The 22266-nt window shown below is 44.9% G+C and overlaps 2 long non-coding RNA genes across 6 annotated transcripts in view; one reads left to right on the top strand and one right to left on the bottom strand.

Annotated features, from left to right (window-relative positions):
• The window catches only part of LOC135915116 (uncharacterized), a 54655-nt gene that overhangs the window by 29715 nt on the left and 2674 nt on the right, over positions 1-22266 (bottom strand). Inside the window, exon 3 of one of the 4 annotated variants that reach the window (XR_010568513.2) lies at positions 5027-11670. The exons of 2 other annotated variants lie outside the window; for them this stretch is intronic. This is a non-coding gene — a long non-coding RNA (uncharacterized lncRNA). Of the gene's footprint in view, positions 1-5026; positions 11671-12391; positions 14116-22266 lie in introns of those variants that run through there. One more of the 4 variants, XR_010568512.2, reaches the window with a different exon arrangement.
• Positions 429-21682, top strand: LOC139050994 (uncharacterized). 2 transcript variants are annotated; one of them, XR_011509181.1, is made up of 4 exons: positions 429-592; positions 814-934; positions 12249-12393; positions 21109-21682. It is a non-coding gene; the product is annotated as an uncharacterized lncRNA (long non-coding RNA). The 2 variants fall into 2 exon arrangements; XR_011509182.1 differs by lacking the exon at positions 814-934 and having other exon boundaries at positions 21109-21681.

Here is a 22266-nt window from a genome sequence, read left to right as displayed (position 1 = left end):
ATAATAAAAAACCAAACCAGAGTGCGGAACAGTGGGAGAGGATGCTATCCAGCGACATCCTGAAAGTTCAACAAGGACTAGTAAGGCGTGCACGCAGGGCAGCTACCCTCAGCGGAGCCCTGGACTAGGGGAACCGACCCTGGAGAGAAGATGGAAGAGTCCATCTGAAGCCGCAAAAATCACTGCAAAATAGAGCAAATAAACGTTTTTCATCATCATCATCATCTGGACAGGGAACGGCAGGCAGATGCGACCTGCAGTACCTGAACATCGCCCCCGAGGGCTCCGCGGTCGCTACGCATGCGTGAGCTGAAAGAAGGTAAGAGAGGAGAACAACTCTTTCTTGTAGGATGTGACGTCACATTGTTGCTTGTTTTTACTTTTTTGAAAAAGCTACTCTCGAACGTAGATTAGCCATTGCCGCCGTGTCGGCTGCAAGACGTTCTGCGCGCGCTTATGGCGCGCTTTTGTGCGTGTCGAAAGCGTATAACGTGCGCGATATTCGTGCGAGCGCAGTTTGACTTGAGCAATCGTGGGCTTGGACTCCGTGAGATTTGCTTTCGTCATATGCGAGTTAGGGGCTTGCCGACAGGTAAACCGCCGCTGTACTTAAGTGAATACCTTGTTTTTCGTGGTCCTGAAATAAATGGCGCGTCGCTGCGATGGCGACTTCAATCGAGTGCGGTAATTGCTGCGCATTACGGGCGATTTAATTGCACAATACGTTCTGCATTATCGGTGTAGGCAGAGAAAACTTATCCTGTGAGCCTTACTTCCGTCAGTCAGTCGGTTACATGTTTCGCTCTTTTCCAGTGCACATTCCTTGATATCCACTAACGATCGAGCTGCTTCAAATATCGAAGTGTCTATTCATCGTGCAGATGTTTTTTTATTATTATTAACACAACTGGCGACGAGCAGCAGAGTTACAGCCGTGAGTTTTCCTTTCGAGCAAACCTTTTCAAATTGAAGTTTTCGCTCATGTTCGCAAGATAGCAAATTTAAGTGTTATACTCGCCGCTGTATTTTTTGATTCCATGGGACCTAGATTTAAGCTGCCTCAGGTTGAGGTTGTATTAACGCACACAGAGGCTTTTAGAAAAATAGTAATGCAGTGGGCCAGTTTATTTGAAATGGTGCTATTTGTGAAATTGATATTTCCCCTAGTCATGCTCAACAACTTACTGGTCAGATGCTTGAACTTCTGAAGAAGTATTTGCAATGTTTCCCTTCCAAATAAGCATTGTAACCAACGCTTTTCAGAAGTATGAGTTTGAACTCATGGCAGTGCCCCTGCAGCACTGCCGTGAGTTCAAATTCAAATTGTGCCCACCGGCTGTCTATCCATGTGCCACTAGAAAGTACAAAGAATTCATTTCTGAATTGTCGCAACATTTCTTTTTCATTCCATCTTTAAGGAATTTGTTTACTTCTTTTCCTGGTCATTGTGGACTTGCACACATTGAAGGTTGGGATAGTTTGGCAAAAGCATTGCATAGTGGGCCTGTAGGTTTTTTTTTTGTATTTAGCGCATTGCCCTTCTGACTGGCCAAATTGTGACCCCTTCTGCCTGTTGGGCTTCAAATATTGTAGAAAATGGTGTGAGCAGCCTGGAGTGCACCTGAAAAGTAATGCTAGTTTGTGCATGATCATGTTGTTGCTGCTGGGAAGATGACATCTTAGGCACATATTTTTCATACTATTAACACAAATGTTTCCATCTTAATCCCTTTGTGGCTCAATCGTAGTAGACCTGTTCGTTTTTCAGTTACTTTGTTGTTTATTTTTGTTACATATCAGTATTATGTACTATCAAGTTAGTGGGAATATAAAGCTATTTGATGTTGTATTCATGGGGAATCCTAGCTGATCCTTCGTCATGGGTTTGTGCCATATGTCACAGGCAACAGTCATTCTAGTCTCTGCTTGTGGTAAAAGTATCCCAAAGCCTATTTTGCACGCTTGCAGATGAGTTGAGATTTAGACATCAATGCCAGCTCACAAAGCATCTTATACGGCAATCAGCCAGCCACCTCCGCAGATGGAGAATTCTGCATTTTCCAATCGTATTGTTTCTGTTGTCCTTGGCAGAGATGTTGATTGTATACAGAGGGAATATATTGTAGGACAATAAAAACTTGTGATTACAAGGGCCATATATGGTGGAAATTATAGTAGACTATGACCAGCATCAGTGCAAGCCCTGCGGTATCTAAAAAATTAGTAATGTGCTGGTTTTCATATGCTACAGCTGCTATGTGCATTAAGCTCACAACTCCCTTTTTGGGAACATCACCCAGGAATGCCCACTCCTAACACTCTGTCACATGCACTTTGACAGCATCTGCTTTGATCTACTTGATTGCATATCAGTAAAGATGGGTCTAGTTCACTAAAGACTGACAATGCTGCATTCGAATGGAACCAAACCGTTCTCAAAAAGTTCTTGAAACCAGCCAAGCAGGTTTTCGAGAACTTTAATCTGGCAAAATGACAAAAAGAAAGTTATTTGAAATAAGTGATGCAATGCTGATGAGGTTTGGGCAAGCATTTCAAGGTGATTGGCCTTCATTATCTCTAGTAATATTGAACCTGCCAAATTGGCGAAGATCTTGAATGAATTCTTCACAAGGCCCAACTATTTTGTTGCTGCCCTATATTGTCTCTATAGGAAGAGTGCATACCAAAAATCTTGTGGCTTCCTGTTATAACACCCTATAACTTCCTTAGACGTAGGGCCATTTGATATTCACCAATATATACTTACACAGGATTTAGATGATGCCTTTAAAGATGTGTCCCTCATGCTTACATGTAAAGGAGCACTGACATTAAACTTTTGGACTGGACTTTTTTATATTAATCTGGTTCTACATGGCAACTTTTATGACTATACCATGCCACTGAAAGCTGCGTGTGCTTTGAGGGATTCTTAATGCGTGCTAAGACTTGCTTCACTACATAAATTTTCTTATGACTCTTTTCAAACATCTAAGTTAAAATTAATTTAATTCTAGTGTTCTATAAGTCACAACCACGATACGATTACGAGGCATGCCATAGTTGCGGACTCCGGCTTAACTTTAATCGCCTGAGGTTTTTAAAATGCACCCACTCCACAGTGTGCACCAAGACAGAAAGGAAAGACCAATGTTGTGCTGCATAGTGGTCCTAACATGCTCAGTATTCAATGACCTAATAATGGCATGGCTTACTTATGAACTGCAGCATGCATCATTTGTTTGTGACCTACCATGCAATGTTGTCACCAGGTTATGGGGCCACACTGCCTTTGGCACATGTTTAAATGTTTGCATTAAGGATATATTTGTTGCACATAGAAGAAATTTGAAGTTTCGTAGTGTAATTGACTGAATGACAGCTACACATGCATAAGAAAAAAAATTATGCCAGGACTAGTTAAACTCTGCAGTGTTTGAGCTTGACCAATTCTTGTGATTTTACACATTTTGGATGACTGCAGGTCATTCATTACAGTTATACCAGCTTTTGTACTTTCTAGACATGCTTTTTGCCCTAGTTTTATACAGTGATCATAGATAGCCACACCACACCATGTTGGTAGAAGAATTCAGAATTTTAGTAAAATGGGGTTGCTCCATGTTGAGGTGCACAGGTGCACCAGCATGTCATAGTAAATGGAAGCCAGAAGCAGCAGCATTTTAAGGTATTGTGCCGCACCATGTAAAGTCAGATTATTGTGCCCCACTTCACTCGCTGGCAGAACCTGCTGGTGAAGCATTCTGAGGAAGCTTTCGAGGTATGCTGCACTTTTTCCAAAACAGTGTCCGAGGCGGCCATCTATTTTGCCTACAGGACGAAAAGTCCCTGGCCAGGAGTGCATCAAACATACGGAAATAGCTGTCAATTGCACTGCTGAACTTCTAGATATTTATAGTTTTGCCCTCAGTTTGCAGAACACAGCAATGCTATAGCAAGCAGCGTGGAGAAAGCTGTTTCGGGGCTCAACCACGGCATAGCCAGCACTGCATGTGCATACTATACACAAACATGAGGTTTTAGCAGCAATACTTAAGAGGAAGCTTTAGCTCAGGTGCTCCTATCTAAATACATGTAAAAGGAGAATTGATTTTTCTCGGCAACCACTGCAACGAATTTGATGAGGTTTGTTGCATTTAAAAGAAAAGCTTAAAATCTAGTGAATGTTGGTTCCGAATTTTCGATTTAGGTCATTAATTTTTTATTAAATATTGGCAGAAATTGAAAATTTCCAAGATACGAAGCTATCAAGTTTACAACTCTAACTGACAATGATGAAGGATAATACAATTCTGTGAATTGCATCTAATAGTACATCTAAAGCGGACAAAATTGATGTACACATGAATATAAAAAATTTTAGCAATATGGAAATACAACTTTTGCAGAACCCTTGTAACCAACGTAACAAATTCACGTAAGATGTAAAATGACCTATCGAATTTGTCCGCTTTGAACGATCTAATGTATGCTGTTTACCGAACCGCGATGTCTGTTCTTGATGCAGACCTATAAATTTGTAAACGTGCTTCTATTTTTTTTTCAAACGGTCGAATATTTGAAAATCTTTTTAACAAAATTCAGGCCCTAAATCGAAATTCCACTTCCAACAGTCACTAGAATTTAACTTTCTTTCTCAAATGCAACAAATTTCATTAAAATCAGTCCAGGTGTAGTCTCAGAAAAACATTTTTGCGTTTTACATGTATTTGAATAGGCCGCGTCGAAGATGGGCCCGAGCTAAGGCTTCCTCTTAACAGCAAATGGTATTTGTACTTCACTCTGTCTAACATTGCCAGGCTTTAAAATAGATGAGGTCACTCTCTTTCATTTGATGTGTTTATACAAAAAAGTGTGTATGCATGGTAGGGGTTAAGGCTCCTTGGTCAAGCCAAAAAATCCTTCCTGACATGATGAAGTGAACCCTTGTGCATTTCAGTCTGCAGTCGCTCACTGCACTTTCAAAAGCGCAATCAGCACAGAGAGCACAGGAAAACACACAAGCAATAGTTCAGCAATTTATTTGAAACAAATAAAACTTTCTTTTACAGAATGACCACATTCCAAAAAAGCAACCACATACTATGCAGATAATACAGCCAACTTATGTTAAGTGGACAGCTGTTAATGTGTCCTGCCTTTATATGTGCAAATGTTTCAAGTCTCAAAATGTGCCCCTACTTTGCAACTTGTCCTTGGAACGATGGATGATTTCAAATGCTAAATTTAGCACCACTGCCACACTGATAGAAGAAAACTACATATTAAAATGACAAGTCCTTGTAGAACAGAAAAGGGTGTACAGTAAACTTCCAATAATCCGACTCTCGTTAATTTCATTTTTCAGTTAATTCGGTCCTGGCCGGTGCCCATGCATTTCTATGGGCCTAAACATTCAGTATTTTGATCCTAAAACTGGCATTCGCCATATAATGCGAACTTGACCAGACCCCAATAACGACCCCTTTTAGTGGCAACGTCTGCCTGAGCAGAGCTTAGGGGACAGTGAATGTGTTATACAAACGCTATCTCCTGCCTGAAATGCTTATTTTTGACCCAGCTGAGAAAGATTTTTAAGCTGTAACGGTAGCTGACAATGTCTGATTGTAGTACGTATCTGATTCTAACGAACAGTTTTTGTTTTCCAAGGACATTGTGCCGAAAATTGCCTAGCTGTACAATCAAGTGCGAAACTAAAACCATGTTTGTAGCATTCATATGCTTCACGTTAGAAGAGTTAACTGCTGGGCTAGTTGGTGATCTTGCATACTGAAATGATTTTGCGCCAAAAATCAACACACACATGAAAGACGACACCACAGGCGCCCATGGTGTCGTCGTCTTTCTTGTGTGTGTTGTTCTTTGGCGCGAAATCTTTTCAGTATATGCTTTACCGCTTATCATGGCTGTAATACAGCGAAGCTGACTTTAGAAAGTTGGCTGGCATACTAAAAAATCAGGTATGCATAGGTTTCCACTTTGGTTTGGAGTTGTCATTTCTACTTTAGTTTTATACTTTGGACAAATAGAAAGTTGATGCATGTTCGTTTCAGAGGCAAATTGCGCAAGCACATACTGCCAAATGAATCAACGGTGTTTCAGCAGGTTTTTGCATCTTAATTCGACCCGTCAGTCTCGTCAGGGTAGAATTAATGGAAGTTGACTGTAGAAATCGCGCGATGAAGCACAAAGAAAGTTACCTTGCTCAGGTAGTGAAAAAGCAAAGAAAAAGTGCTTCACACAACATCCACCGATGTTCTGTTGCAGATGCAAAAGCTGCCTCGCTTATCTTGAACAGAATAAATTCCTTTCGAAGACAAAATAAAGAAAACAGAAAGAAGTCATCAAGGCATTCCACATCTATCTTATTCAGTCTTTACAGTGTTGCTACATCACCATTTCCTGAGCCTCCTATGCCAAAAAAGGTTGTTGTCAAAAATAAAATGACCTGATTCCCATGTTTTTCACCATCCAAGCAGTGTTTACTGTCAATTATTACTGCTTTTTGTAACCTCACCTGTGATTACTGTATGTTAACACTGAGCTATATGATAAGCTTAGTAAAAGTTGAAAAAGTATACTGAATGTTTATTTCTGTTTTTTTAGACATAAGGAGGGGTGCTTAAAAGTGAGCCGCATTTGCAAAATGCTTGCGTAAACAGCAACTACCCCGGTCATGTCCTAATTGTGGCCATGTTGTCCCTGCAAACTTATTAATCTCATCCGCCCACCTAACTTGCTGCCGCCCCCTGCTACGCTTCCCCTCTCTTGGAATCCAGTCCATAAACCTTAATGACCATCGATTATCTTCCCTCCTCATTACGTGCCCTGCCCATTTTTCTTGATTTCAACTAAGATATCATTAACTCGCGTTTGTTCCCTCACCCAATCTGTTCTCATCTTATCCCCTTAATGTTACACCAATCATTCTTCTTCTTTCCATAGCTCGTTGCGCTGTCTTCAATTTAAGTAGAACCCATTTCGTAAGCCTCCAGGTTTCTGCCCTGTACGTGAGTACTAGTAAGACACAGCTGTTTCACACTTTCCTCTTGAGGGATAATGGCAACCTGCTGTTCATGATCCAAGAATGCCTGCCAAACGCACCCCAGCCCATTCTTATTCTTCAAATTATTTCAGTCTCATGATCCGGATCCGCAGTCACTACCTGCCCTAAGTAGATGTATTCCCCTTACCACTTCCAGTGCCTCACTACCTATCGTAAACTGCTGTTCTCTTCCGAGACTGTTAAACATTATTTTAGTTTTCTGCAGACTAATTTTTAGACCTACCATTCTGCTTTGCCTCTCCAGGTCAGTGAGCATGCATTGCAATTGGTCCTCTGAGTTACTAAGCAAGGCAATATCATCAGCAAATCGCAAGTTACTAAGGTATTCTCCATTAACTCTTATCCCCAATTCTTCCCAATCCAGGTCTCTGAATACCTCCTGTAGACACGCCGTCAATAGCATAGGAGAGTTCGTATCTCCCTGCCTGACGCCCTTCTTTATTGGGATTTTGTTGCTTTCTTTATGGAGGACTACGGTGGCTGTGGAGCCGCTGTAGATATCTTGCAGTATTTTTACATAAGGCTCGTCTACACCCCGATTCCATAATGACTGCTGAGGTTTTTACTCAATCAAACGCTTTCTCGTAATCAATGAAAGCTATGTATAAGGGTTGGTTTCTTAATTAGGTCTTTCATCTCCTGCGATAACTTACCGGTATCCTGTCTAACGAAGTTACAACCGACTTCTATTGCACACTCCTTAATGATGCCCATAAGATTTTCGTTCATTGCTTCAACACTGAGGAGGGTCTCTTCCTGAGTTAAAGCCCAATACCTCTTCCGCAGCCTGATCCGAAATTCCTCTACTTTCCCTCTTACCGCTAACTCATTGATCGGCTTCTTATGTACCAGTTTTTTCCATTCCCTCCTTTAGTCTAGGCTAATTCGAGATATTACCATCCTATGGTCACTGTAGCGCACCTTGCCGAGCATGTCCACATCTTGTATGATGCCACGGTTAGCGCAGGGTATGAGGTCTACTTCATTTCTAGTCTCGCCATTCGGGCTCCTCCAAGTCCACTTTCGGTTATCCCACTTGCGGAAGAAGGTATTCATTGTCCGCAAATTATTCCATTCTGCAAACTCTACTATACTGATGGGCGACTTCAATGCCAGGGTAGGCAAGAAGCAGGCTGGAGAAAGGTATCTTGTTTTGACTTTATCCATCGCCGATTCCACGTCTTCATAGAAGCTTTCGACTTGCTGGTCACTGGATGTAGGCGGCTAGACATGTACGGCCTTCAATTTGTACCTCTTCTTAAGTTTTACAACAAGACCTGCTACCCTCTCGTTAATGCTATACAATTCCTGTATGTTACCAGCTATATCCTTATTAATCAGGAATCCAACTCCTGGTTCTCGTCTCTCCGCTAAGCCCCGGTGGCACAGGATGTGCCTGCTTTTTAGCGCTGTATATGCTTCATTTGTCCTCCCAACCTCACTGAGCTCTATTATATCCCGTTTAATGCCCGCTAATTCCTCCAATAGCACTGCTAGACTCGCCTCACTAGAGAACGTTCTAGCGTTAAACGTTGCCAGGTTCAGATTCCAATGGTGGCCTGTCCGGATCCAGAGATTATTAGCACCCTCTGTGGCGTCACAGGTCTGACCGCCGCTGTGGTCAGTTGCTTCGCAGCTGCTGGGGACCGAGGGCCGGGGTTTGATTGTTCTATTCATATAGGAGGTTGTGGCCAATCCTGCTCTGGTAAGGGAGTGCATTACCAGTTCTGGTCACTGGGGTCAGGCCACCAGGCCTGTTTATACAACTGTATCAACATGGATTTTTTTTATCCGGTGGAAAATTGAGTGGCACCCGGAGAGAGAGAGAAAGAAGTTTAATGACACGAAATGCCGAGAGGTCGGCCTGAGGTATATTCCTCTAGCCAGCTACTCGGCATTGGGGGAAGGGGAAGAGGGAAAGAAAGAGGGAAGAAAGAGGTGCATGATGGGTGACGATGACGATAGAAGGAAGATGTAGAACATATGGCAAGCAATTTGGCATGCTCAAAGTCTGCAATCCAGGCCCGTAATTTTTAAAAAGTTCGGTAATGCCTTGATCGCCTTGAAACTCGACTGAGCGTCTGGCCAAGGGCCTAAAATAACGTCCTCCGACAACGGTGCGCTGTCGAGACGCGTAAGGTCCTTGACCTACCTATCACGCTCTTCCACAAACTTAGGGCAGTCACAAAGCACATGACCTATAGTCTCAGTCACATTGCACACCTCACAGTGTGGAGACTCGGTGCATCGCATGAGGTCCACGTATCCGCGCGTAAACGCTACCCCCAGCCTTAGTCTGTGCAGAAGACTGGCACAGCTTCGTTGAATTATCGGTGGTAGCCTAAAATTCATGGTGGGGTCCAATCTCTGGAGTCGTCTGTGGCGATTATCCGGATTGTCCCAGTGCTTTGCTGTCAATTTTCGGATGACACTGGAGAGGAGACAGTTGGCGTCCGCTCTTGAAAAAGGAATTGAAAGCAGTGACTCTCGTTCTTCGAGTGCTTTCTTCGCTTCGGCATCGGCCAGTTCGTTGCCCTGTATACCGCAGTGACTAGGAATCCACTGAAATGTGATCTGGTGGCCGTTTTCTTGCGCTAAAGTGTAGAGCTCGGCAGTTTGAAGAGCCAACACTCTGTAAGCGCTTTCTTTCAACACCACTCTAAGTAGTTGAAGAGCCGATTTTGCGTCACTGAAAACTGTCCATATTTGAGGAGGCTGCCGCGCAATATATTGAACGGCCTCTCTTAGTGCCACTAATTCCGTAGATGTTGTAGTCGTCTTGTTATGCAGACGAAACCGTCGAATGACTTGATGCGCAGGCACGACAAAAGCCGCACCAGACGCATACGACGAGACTGAGCCGTCTGTATACACGCTCACCGAGGAGTCATATTCTTTCGACATATATTCAAGTGTTAAATGTCTGAGGCCGACGGTAGGTATTCGCGATTTTTTAGAAATTCCGGGAATAGATAGACGTACTGGTATTTTGGACATTACCCATGGGGGCATATGTGGAAGGTCAGCCGGGGCAAAGTATGCTGGCACCTGGATTTGAACCACAGTCCTTCTGCACGTGAGGCGGATGCTCTACCTTTACGCTATCGCTGTATCGGGGCGCAAGTAGTAAGTAATTATACGGGAAGCGTTTTATTTACTGTAATTGGAGGATTGGAGTAGATTAGTTTGACCACTCAAACAGTGGGACTGGTCCAACTGTCAGAATTCTGACAAGTTATAAGGACTGGAATCGCATAACCACAACTCTGAAGGAATGGAGTGGGAATAGAATGGAGCACCCCCACTCTGCAATTCTGCACCATGCCGTTAGATCCTGTTCTTGGGCAATGCCAGCACAGCTCTAGAATCACAAAGACGACCGCACTACCAGGGCAAAACACATAGAAGGCCTGTCAGCTGCCGCATGATCACGTGCTGCCAACGAGCAATCCTGCACATCCTATATATATATATATATACACAGTGCACAGACTGGTACCCTAGGTAGGGGCTAGGACTCGCAAAAACTATAGTGTACTCCACAACTGTGACGAGTACCAGGCCACCAAACTCCTTGCCCTGTGCACGTTGCTGTCTATCTTCATGAGCCTAGATCCTGATGCAACCACTGGTGCCACACTGCTATTTTCAAAGGCCACCACTAGGTAAAGTGCCAGGGCCCGCCCAGGCCAGGGGTCATCGGCTTGGTCCAATACACAAAAGACAGTAAACTTTGAATTGACAGGACTACAAATTGGATTAGTAAATTTTTAACTAACGCGAACCAATTTGTAACTACTAATGAATTTTCTTCTCCGTGATTGCTAGTAAGATCCGGTGTGCCACGAAGCTCTGTATTGGGACCAATTTTATTCCACCAAAAACATGGCTCCACACATTGTTTGAAAACATGTGAGTGCATATGCTTGTATCGGACAGCGAGAATAAGTAAGAGTCGGTAAGCAATGTCAAATACATGCAATCTGGCTTACAAAACAAAAGAAACTGGTCACTATTTAGTAATAGTTTTCTTTTGTGTGAAACAACTGCACCCTTGAAAAGTTCCTCATTCTACAAAAGTTCATATAGTGAAATATAGAAATATTTGGATGCATTTGAGTTGTCACCTGGCCCAGGGAACTTCTAGTGGCGGTCTGTCTCGATCTCTCAATTCCTGGCACTCCCCAATATTGTCACGTGGGCAGCAAAACTGTGATTAATGAAACGAGCGTTTTATTGGGCGAACTTGTGCCCTCAAAAACAGGCTACACTCAAAGAAGGATGGTAGCGGCGAACACGATCGGTGGTCATCGAAAATCTGATGAGCGGGTCAAGCGCATCGGCTATTATACATCTGTCGTCGAATGTTCCAGAGCAATCGCTGGGACCCGCGTGCCTTTCACAAAGTTTCACATTATTCACGTCGCGCACACATGCATTTAGATAACACAAGTTGCAGTGAAAGACAGTGGATGGAACCTATCGATAACTTCCAGAAACTTCTTTTACATGCAGGCAATTATTTCCTTGAGAATCTCCTCTTGCAGTGCAGGAGCTGCGAAAGCAAAAGCTGCCTGCCTCATCTGGAACAGAATAAATTCCTTTCGAAGGCAAGCTCAAAAGCAGAAAGAGAAGTCATCAAAGCATTCCACATCGCTAAAATTTGTGAGAACTAAGTTAGCTCACCTTCTTGATACCTATCAAGGAAAGAAATAGAATTCTTAGATGGGCACCTTGGGACTCTACTGCACTCTTAATGCACAGGTGGCCTTGCTATTTTTCATATCTGCCTCTTGCACAATTTCTTTGCGAATGTTTTTTGTTTTGCCATTTTGAAGAACCTTATAAACTCTCTGCCTTCACCAAACAAAGCCAGTCGGAAGTCTATACTTTGCGCATGCATCTATGCTTTTGTTCATGTCCTGTCTTCCTCACACAGTTTAAAATTTTGCTGAAGCTACAAGCTGACTAACCCAACAACATGCCTTACTTCAGTGTCCAGCTGGGCTTGTTGGTAAAGCTACACAATGCCAGCTCAAGTGACCACCGTGTGTGTCTGCTCTTCCGTGTTTGCATGTGGCTCAGCCTTGATTGCATGTGTAGTTTCAGTACTAGCTACCATATTTTAACTACTAATATAACTTCCATCTTCAACTTCCAGCTAGACAGAGTACCTCATACTACATTCTGAACATTGCTGCAGTCAAGAAGGATTTCTGTCTAATGCGCTGGCCTCTACCACCAAATGCCTGAAAAATTAAGAAACATTATGTAGATTCCAGACACAGTCGGGATTTATGTTGCAGGTAAATGGCTATGTAGCGTTGGTTTGGGTTCTTCCAAACATTGCAGTGTTGACCAATGTGTTTGTGTATGGCGAGTGATTGCATATATGACACAAGCTTTGTGAGGAGAGTATGAATGCAAAGGCATGGTTTCTTTGCCTCTTTCCTAACACTGTTGTGGCAGCTGTTTTGACGAGTGGAAAACTTGGCTTATGCAGTATGCGCAAATGGGCACGTGCCTATTCTAGGCCCATCTCATAGAATAGATATGTGTCGCTGCGACACAAGTATACAAGCCTTACATGTAGTATTAAGATAAGTGTCATATGTCTCTGTGCATACACCTCTTGTCAACGTTCTTCACTAAACAAGCACATGTCACCTTCATCCTCACTGCACAGAGAACAGCTATAGGTGATAAGGTGGCTTCCCTGCATAACATGCCTGTGACATCTGCTACTGCTAGCTTGCCAACGCAAATACGCTTTCCATCATTTGGATTGCAACAATGCATTAAATATGAATGTTTCATAGATTCTCATTAACCACTTTTAACATGTATGTTGGATCTACACAATTCCTTTTTGTACTCCAGTGAAGAAACATTACAGCATAAAGGTACAGTGTCCATGTTGTGCTAGCTGCTACAGTGAGGGGGACTTGGAAATGTGAGCGAATCCCGAAGGTGGTGCATTCTAACAAAGCACCTCGAAGTCCAGCTACAAAGGAAGAATGGGAGAAACTGACATGCTCACAGTTTGATAAGCAACTTGTATATGCACACATGCTCTGACATGTATTATGCACTGTTATACACGTGCCACTATCCCATACACACAGCAATGCATTGGAGAGCAAGAAGTATGTGCACGACAGTGGTCAAATGGCTAGAGTGTCAGGTTGTTATGCTGGGAAACAGGTTCGGGGTCACTGTAACATATTTTTGTTTTCAATGCAGAAGACCGAAACGAGTCGGGACGTAAAATTGCCTACTGCAAAGTGCTTGGTATGAAAAAATAATTATTTGCATTAAAAATGCCCAAATCTAGCGCATGCAAGTGTGCATTCCCACATACCTGAAACGTTTTGAGGTGCAGCACATTGCAAGTGCAGTGGCTTTGCCACAAGGTTGACGTGTATAACAGTAAAGAGCATAGCAACAATGGTAGCTTTTCCACATAACCAAGGTGCATTGCGGTGCAGCACATTGCAACTGCTGTGGCTTCTACACAAAGCTAATGTGCATAATGCTGCAGCATGATGGAGCATGTTTTTAACAGACACAACATAGAGGCTCTTTACATGTACATCAATGATTTTATGAGCAGCTAAAGTGGTTGTGAATGTTGCAACGATAATGTTTTTGTTTTCACTTTTCAGACTGCAGAATGCAGATTTCTACATTATACTAGGGCAAATAAGTAGCTTTTTTATTTTCTATGTCTTTTAAGCAGTGTGGTGTTATCGCGACCACAGTATATTAGAGAAAATATGAAAATTTAGTATAATACAACTAATAAGCTTTGCTTCTAGTATCACTGAAAATCATATCAAGAAGCTTGGAGAACTGTCTCCTACTGAGTGCACATAAAAAGCATTTCGAAATGGTGGGCTCAAAACACTGAAACTTCAGTCACAGGCTGCATTCTTAGTCTTCCCCCAAATATAGGTCATGACCCTGAGACAGCATACATCAGATTCAGCTTGCAGTTGTGAAGTGGCTTGGGAAGTTCACAAATAGATCTGAAATTATTTTAAAGTTCAGGCTATAGCTTGTATGTGCAGTTGTGCCTGCTCATAGCACAACTGGTGCTGTATAGCATACTCGTGATAAAAACAGTTCCCCAACAGAAAGGCACTCCTTTTTGTGCAACTTCCGTGACTGTCTATTAGACAGTCACGAGAGCACGAAAAGGGTTTGAGACTTTTAAGACCAATTTCCTTGAGGCAAAGTTTCGCATGGAGCCAGTTTGGTCACAAGTTATTCCTACTCACACGTCTGTTTTCTTTTTTTTTTCATTTAGTTTCAGGTCCACCTAAATTATTGCCATCATGACAGTCTTCACATAATATGGTAGCATCAATGGTTGTGTTAATCATTCGAGCATCGAAATCTAAAAGTTTGCAGCAGTGTAAAAGGACAGGAGGACAACGGAAAAGAGGAGAAGTATCACATTTTAACATTAGTGGGTTGCAGTGCAACAGAAATAGGCAAGCACTAATTGAGCAACGAGACCACTGGACACAGGAAATGCAGATTTAGTTGAAACACAGCAGCCTGTAAGGAAGAGATGGAACATTAATTCTTTGCGAAGCTTAGTCTGCATCACTATTTTGTATGCCATCGGTGATCATGAACATGCCAGAGGCAAAGCATACTGTTATGGGGATGTTGGAAGTATAGAAAGACTGTATTTACAATATAATGCCGCGAGAACTTGGTCACATTCACAACAGTGATGGAGAAAATCAACGACGTCTGTTGCACAACTATAGTCGGCAACACCTTTGTTATCGCGTAGCGTGTCATGTAATCAGTAGCGACGGCAATCGACTTGTTAACTCTAGTCGTCGGAAAAGTGCCAGGCAAGTCAAGGCCTAAGCGAGAGAACGGTTCGGAAGGAACTTCAACTGGATGAAGTCATCCGACAGGTGGTCGGGGAGGTTTCTCTCGGTGCTGACACAATTCACAAGTTGCGACATAAGAGTGCAGTAAGCAGTAGAGACCCAGCCAGAAGAACCGGTGTCGTACGTGATCGTATGTACGCAAAACTCCAAGGTGTCCCGCTGTCGGTGCATCGTGACGTTCAAGAACAGATTGCAGATGACAAGGAGGGACAAGGAGCAACTCAGGGCCATCAGCGTTGATAGTGCTGTGGTAGAGGATGCCGTTGTGCGGCACGCACATGCGGCATGTGCCGTCAGTGCTGCTGGAGTGATTGTATTCCGGCGATGATGGGCTGTAAGGACTCGTCGCGTTGTTCGCCGTGCATGTCAGTCATGTCAGTGAATGCCATCACGCAGGTCATCGGATCATGCGTAGAAGGATTAAGTGGATCCACGGGGTGACGAGAGGCAGCCAGTGTCCTTTTGGAGGCATCCAGTCTTGTAAGTGACAATAAATGAAAATTCCTGGAGCCACAAAGCCCAGCGACCAAGCCGCCCTGTCGGGTCCCGGAGGGAAGACAGCTGGCAGAGTGCATGGTGGTCTGTAACGATCGAAAATGTGCAGCCGTACAAATATGGCCGGAACGTGACGATAGCCCAAACTAAAGCGAAGCACTCCCACTTGGTGATGGGGTAATTTCTCTCGGCAGGTGACAGCAGGCAGCTGGCATAAGCTATCACGCACTCGGTACCCTTGTGTTGTTGATCGAGAACAGCGCCGATGCCGTGACCGCTTGCACCAGTGTGGACTTCGGTCAGTGCAGATGGATCAAAGTGGGCAAGTATGGGAGGGGTGGTCAGAAACCCGATGAGAGCGGCAAAAGCGTGAGCCTGCTCTGGGCCCCGTGAGAATGGCGTGTTCTCCTTTAGAAGATCTGTTAAAGGGACCCTGAAACGATTTTGGCGATTTTCTGCAAACGTACTGAGTCGTTAGAGTAGGTCCTTCTGATCATTAATTGACACATCTAAGTGTTCTGCGTAAAGCGTGTAATTTATTATAAGGTTTTAAAAATGCACATCGCTCTCGATCGCAGCGCACTGCTCGGCGGAATTTTAAGCCGCCCCTACCCATATGATGCAAATAACCCATATGACGTCACATGGGCGAGATATCTGATTGGCTGACCAGGGCGCGCGGTCGATAATTTTTCCAACTTTATGGTGAACAAATGATGCTCGTAATAGTTGGAATGTTAGTTACTTTGTTTTTGTAAAAAGAAAATAACTTAAAGAGAATACACAAGAATAGTTTTTTAGTACACTTGAGCACTTCCGGCACACAGCAAGTGTCGTCTGCTTGTGTTACAACGTGCGCAGTCTTTGACGAGAGCTCCGCCGTCAGTGTCGATCAGTCTTTTCGTGAGCACGATGAATCACCCTTGTTGCGCTGTGGGCTGCAGACGTAGCGACTGGGAAGATGTGAAGTTGCGAAATCGTGTCTCTCTGCATGGCAGCATACGAGCGAACTGGCTGCTGCGCATCGGACTGCGGCTATCCGATAGGCGCCAGGATTTGCGCGTTTGTGGCCGTCACTTTACAGCGGAAGATTACTAACGCAATAGCGTTTCGCAAGTCCGGTATTAGGGCAAACACAAGCGCAAGGGGACAGGGTCTGGTCGCTTGACTGCGCCGGGATGAGCCATGAGATGAGCAGAAAGGTAAATGTGAATGGTCTGCACGGTGCAGCCACCTGGTGGCACAGAGCTCAACCATACACAGTAGCAGCAACGAAGTGCATTCTTCTTTGCTGCTGGTGTGTATTTTTCGCAGGAGTGTAATCATCAACACGTTGTTCTTATAAATGTTTAAAATGTTTTACACTTGGTTAGAGCAATATTAGCGCTTCGTTTAACTGGTTAAGCGCTGCGCCAACAAGTGTCTGGACAGTGCAGACCAATCAGCCTGCTCACGTACGCCTACTCTGAAGTTCCTTCATCAGCTTGAGTTTATGCCTCCAGTCATTTGCCGAAATGACCAGCTTGCCTGTGGTTACCGGAATACCGGCCACCTTCGGCGCTACGACAGAATGCTCGCAACGCACGCTGCTTCGATGGCTCTCGGTCGACGGCCAAGCGGCCAGCGGAGAGGTCTCGCGCGGGAGGAGGCGTGCTCCAACAACCGGAAGTAGACGATGTGACGTCGCATAGTGACGCAGGACCAGTGAAGGCGGAGCTTAGCGCCGCTCGCTCGGCGAGCGAGTTGAGGAGGAAAGGCATGGCTAGGGAGGAGGGTAACTTCTAATCGCTTGTAACTCCATTAATACGTAACGCTTCACTTAAATTGTGGTGCGAATGTTCGACTTAAGCTGTACCCTATGCGCCTACAAAATTTGTCCGAACCGTTTCAGGGGCCCTTTAAAGGCTGAGCAATGTTGGCAAAGTTTTTGACGAAACGGCGAAAGTAAGAACACAGGCCGACGAAGCAGCGCACGTCAGAAGCAGAATGTGGCACAGGGAAACTGCGTATGGCACGAACTTTTTCCGAATCTGGTTGAACACCGGATGTGTCAATGAGGTGTGCCAACACTGTAATCTGACGACGCCCAGATTGACACTTCGTGGAATTCAGTTGGAAGACTGCTTTTAAGAAGACCGCAATAATGGCAGCGAGTCGGGTAAGTCGGCTGCCGAACATGGGAGAAAAAACAACAGCTTCGTCAAGGTAACAAAAACAGGTGGTCCATATGTAGCCTCGCAGAAGAGAGTCCATCAGACGTTCAAATGTCGCTGGAGCATTGCATAGGCCAAAGGGCATGACTTTGAACTGATATAAGCCATCCGGCATGATGACGGCTGTCTTCTCCAACCATTTCATCAACTGAAATCTGCCAGTAGCTGGATCGAAGATCGATGGACGATAAGTATTTAGCACTGTGCAAGCAGTCCAAGGCGTCATCAATGCATGGTAGTGAGTAGACATCTTTTCGTGTGATCCCATTTAAGTGGCAATAATTGACGCAAAAATGCCAGGCACCATCTTTCTTTTTTCACACGGACGAAGCCCAAGGGCTGGCTGATGGCTCGATGACCCCCTTGCGGAGCGTTTTGCCCACCTCTGGTTGGATGACTCGATGTTCATGCGATGCACGATAGGGACGCCGACAAATAGGATTTGTGTCTCCAGTGTTTATACGGTAGTGAACAACAGATGTTCGGCCTGAAGGCCTGCAGCCAAAATCAAAGATGCCATTGTACGATTCAAGCAGGAGACGTATGTCCCTGGCCTGTGTAGAGGTGAGGTTAAGTGCAGTCATTTTTGCAAAGTCATCCGTTAATGAACCAGAGCTGGGAGCTGCAATTGGCACTAATAAACCCTTCTCAGAATGCAGACTCTCAACATCAAATTCAGAACCACTAGAAACGCTGTCCAAGAAAATGCTGGCTGGAATCACTTCAGGGCACAGGCTGAAATTAAGAAGTGGTAAAACGATGTCGTTATTAGTAACCGTGACTGGTTCAAAGCACATCGATGATGGGGCAAAGAACATATTCACCATCAGGAACCTGTGGCTGGGCGGTCAAAGTGACGTAAGTAACTGCATCGGGTGACAAACGCACATCGTGAAGTGAGCACAAGTGCGGGGAGGCGGTGCTCGGAGCATCAGCTAGTTGAGGCAGTTCTAACTGAAGAACGCCGGTCATTAAGTCGATGAGAGCAGAATGAGTGGATAAAAAGTCAAATCCAAGGATAACGTTATGAGGGAAGACGATCACAGCAAAGAGAACAGAACTAGGGCGGCCAGCTATACTTGCAGTACACATTCCAAGAACAACCAGCATGCCACCGTCAGTCATATGAAGCACTCGGGCAGCTGCTGGGGTGAGGAACTTCTTTAAACGTCTACACGGGCTAGCACTCATCACAGATATGTGGGCTCCACTGTTGATGAGTGCTTGGACAGCTATGCTGTCTATTTTAACGCCAATTACACTTATTCCTGTGGGCATAGACAGAGGATTTGCTGCAGCATTAGGCAATGCAGCACCACCTCCGAGGGCTGCATTTCTTAGTTTTACGAACGGGTGTGGCCAAATGCCACAGGGGACGAAAGGCGACATGGCTGCAGCGAACAGGAAGATGGGCAACATGTTTGCGGTGAACGAGACTGGTGTACGTGCGACGATGGTGAGCAACTGTACCACATGTTCCTAGCAGAGTTGGCGCTGTTAGATTCAGCGGTGGGCGAAACATTTTCATCAAAACGGCTCAGGTCGGTCGGCGTGCGAAGTGTTAAGGGCGACGAGCTGCGACAGTATCAGGCGACATGACCAATGCGGCGACAGATGAAACATATCGGCTGGTCGTCTGCAGTTGTCCACTCAGTCGGGTTGCGATAACACGGACAGAAGCGTCGGGATGGAGCAAAAATAGTAGAAGGGTATTTGTTAGCTCTGGTGTTGGCAAGAGCACAGACAGAACATAAACCAATGTTTTCAAGTTCCTGGTGAATGATAGCTTGTGAGAAGGGGACTGAAAATGTAGCATCAGGGATACGCGAACAGAAATGCAGGCGCCATCACATCCAGTTCATGTCAACGATTCACACCACGTCCTCCGATGGCGGTGCGTGCTGCTGTGTGGGTTGATCTTCACATGTCTGCATTGCAGCAGTATTAGGAAGTCTGGCGAATGGTTGCAAGACTCATCGGCTTTTGGCCTGCTGGAATTCTCAGCACTCTTTAAAGATAACATCAACTGTAGGGCAGCTTTTGCACATGAGCAGATTAAAGGCGTCGTCAGCAATGCCCTTAAGCACATGCCCGACCTTCTCAGCTTCTGTTATGTTGTGATCGGGTTTGCTTTACGACAAAGTGCCAGCATGTCCTGGATGTACAAGAGACAGGACTCCATGGGGGATTGGGCACAGGAGGCCAGTTCCTGTTTTGCATCAATTTTACGGCCGGCTGGTTTGCCAAACAACTCTGTCAACTTCTCTTTGCGTTGGTCCCAGCTTGTTAGCTCATCTTCGTGGTTTTCGTACCACACTTTTGCCATGCCTCTTAGGTAGAACAACAGGTTAACTAGCATATGCGTAGGGTCCCATCTGTTGATTCCACTCATGCGCTCGTACATAGCCACCGACTCTTCAACATCGGCGCCATCGGTACCGCAGAAAGTTCCAGGATCCTTATTTATCACCGCCGCTACTGCGTTGGGGTTATAAATAAGGATCCTGGAAGTTTTTGCGGTACCGATGGCGCCGATGTTGAAAAGTGGGTGGCTATGTACAAATGCATAAACTCGGACATGCGAGAAATCGTCAGCGCGTCTCTACGGGACTGCACGGTAGTCGAGGCTGAAGAAGCGGCCGTCGCTCTAGCAGCAGCGGAGGGCTATCGGACTAGGTGGTTTTTAACAATACTAACCAACTCCCAAACAGCATGCCGAAACTACATGTTAGGCAGAATAGGTCACAGAGCGCTCCACATACTTCGCTCTGAAGATCACCACACACAAAACCCAGAAAAAGAACAACCAATTAGACACACGATAGTGTGGACGCCGGGTCACACGGACGTGGAAGGCAACCGTGAGGTTGACAGGGTAGCTCGAGAATACACAGCATACCGAGCACCCTCCACCAATGACCTCGAGGAAACTGAGCCAGTCCCCAGAGAATACTCGGCTATCCTAAACCACTATAAGGGCAGCAGGAAGCGGTACCCCCCACTGCATAGGTCTCTCACTAGAGAGGACTCCATAGCTTGGAGGCTGCTACAGACGGGTGCATATACGAACTTACACACTCAGTAAAATACAACCCACACAGTACACTGACAAATGCCCATGGTGCCAGGAAACACCCACGCTCTACCGTATAACGTGGGCCTGCCAGAAAACAAACGCGGCACCAAACCTGAGTGCGGAGCAATGGAAAGGAATGCTCTCTAGCGACTGTCAGGACATCCAACTAGGGCTGATCCGACGGGCCCAGCTGGCAGCGGCATCCAGCGGAGCCCTGGACTAGAGGCAGAGGGTTATTGCTAAAAAGATGGAAGACACCATTTGACTCCGCGAAATTCATTAAATTTTTCTAGAGCTCAATAAACGTTTTTGCTCCTTTTCCAGGATCCTTGGGTTGCACAACCACAACCTTGGCTATGCCCAATGACAAGGGACAGCAAGATGCTACTTTATGCCCAGATGTCACCTCTTATGACATTTCAAGGCAGCGAGGCTGAGACTGCACTGTATTCAGCGGCACTGACAACCATGATGTAGAGGACTGACTTTCCCCCTATGTACAACACATCAGCAGAATAAGAACAAGGAAATGCCCCACACAGGTGCGTGGCACTAAACTGGACGCACTACCTGCTGTATGCAAGAGAGAATTAGGAAGAATGAGCTTCCCATTACTCCTGAGCACCTACCTACAACTGTTTTTATGGGCACAGCATTGAAGCTGCAATTGAGGTAATGCCTAACACCACATGAAATACAAAGCACAATACGTCAACACAGAGAAACCAAAACAACTGCACACACAACTTCTCACCAAAATAGACACGTCTGCTTTATGTTGCATCTGAGCTGAAACGGGAGAATCCCAAACTCTGTGTCACATAACATCTGAAAGAATCAGCTGCTATGAGAGAACCAGTGAGATTAATCTGGCGTGCTATGCATGCACCTGTAGCCTAATGGGTAAAGAATTGGGCTGCTGCACTAAGGACCCAGACTAACGACCCACCATCAGGCACGTTACTATTATTGAGCCTATCTGACTGGATGTACGAAGAAGCCAGGAGACGGATCATGGTAATGCTTTGCACAAGAGACAACGAAGCTGAACCCACGTTTTCTGCCTTGTGCTTGCAATGCTCTACCAAGTGAGCTTCAATGGCAGTTGTCCCGATGTCAATTTTCTTGGATAGCTGCGCATGTGTACTAAGCATAGCCCTAAGAGTGCTGGGCAGCAGCACTCACAGTCATGATGGCAGATGTTAAGTATCCTTTAAAACACCCATACTACAAAGTACATGATCTTAGAAGCTGGCAAGTGGCTAATAAACACTCGTTTTCTACCATGAGGAACCAAGGCAGCCGAAATCAAAACATTTGTAGCTTATGAGCGAGAAAAATCAGGGGAGTCACGCAGCTCAATTTTTTGTTTATAACAAGCATATGATGGCAACAGACTATGAAGCAACAATGACTATATAGAAAAATGGGTTAGAGCTGACGACAATCATTGGCAGCTCACACTATAATGCTTTCTCTACA

Source organism: Dermacentor albipictus, chromosome 10 (genome assembly GCF_038994185.2).
Source record: "Dermacentor albipictus isolate Rhodes 1998 colony chromosome 10, USDA_Dalb.pri_finalv2, whole genome shotgun sequence".
Taxonomy (NCBI): Eukaryota; Metazoa; Arthropoda; class Arachnida; order Ixodida; family Ixodidae; genus Dermacentor; species Dermacentor albipictus.
The sequence above is the reverse complement of the archived record's forward strand: the minus strand, read 5'-3'. Positions and strand labels throughout refer to the sequence as shown.